The sequence below is a fragment of the Miscanthus floridulus genome, unplaced genomic scaffold (assembly GCF_019320115.1).
Source record: "Miscanthus floridulus cultivar M001 unplaced genomic scaffold, ASM1932011v1 fs_311_1_2, whole genome shotgun sequence".
In the NCBI taxonomy this organism is placed as follows: domain Eukaryota; kingdom Viridiplantae; phylum Streptophyta; class Magnoliopsida; order Poales; family Poaceae; genus Miscanthus; species Miscanthus floridulus.
In genome coordinates, this window is record NW_027096561.1 from 35956 (window position 1) to 36720 (window position 765).

Here is a 765-nt window from a genome sequence, read left to right on the forward strand (position 1 = left end):
TTGGGTGTAGGTGAACAGTTCCATAGGGGTTGTTGGCTGCAGACACCTTTAAAGTGTTGCATAATTTTTCATGGAGGCTTGCCCAGGAGTCTATCAAGCCTGGTGGGAGATTGCTATACCAGCTTTGAGTGATGTCATGTGCTGTGATCATGAAGGACTTTGCCATGGTGTACTCATCCCCTCCTATTGCTGCCACTACAGCCTCGTAGCTCATTACAAATTGGTGGGGGTCTATGCTCCCATCATACCTTGGTAGGTTTCGTGGTTTGTATTCAAGCGGCTAGCTTTTGGTTTGTAGTATCTGGGTTAGAGGGGATTTTGGGTCGTATGGCATTGGCGTGGGTTGGTTTCTCTGAAGTTGCTATATAGCTGGGGGAATGTATTCTGGGTAGATCTAGTGAAGGCGAGGGGGTGGATTTGGATGGAGCGGGGGTGGGTTGTTGTTCAGCTCAGGCTCATGGTCTGGATTCTTGTCAGGGTTATAACCTCGGGGTATCTAAGGGCACCGATTAGTTAGTAGGCCATGTGGCCCGCAATACGCTAGCTGGTGAAGGCCCAAATGACCAAGGCCTAGCTAAACTGAGCAATCAAGGATGGACGCTAGGGCTAGGGTCGACCATGACCTCTTCACCCTGCTGTAGCCGCACGGTGCATGAAAAGTGCACTACCACACCCCCATCATGACCCCTAAAAGGGACGAGGAGAGGTCAAGCCCTGCTAAGTACACCTACTCTAGCAAGGGCAAGCATGCCTCTCTGACCCCAT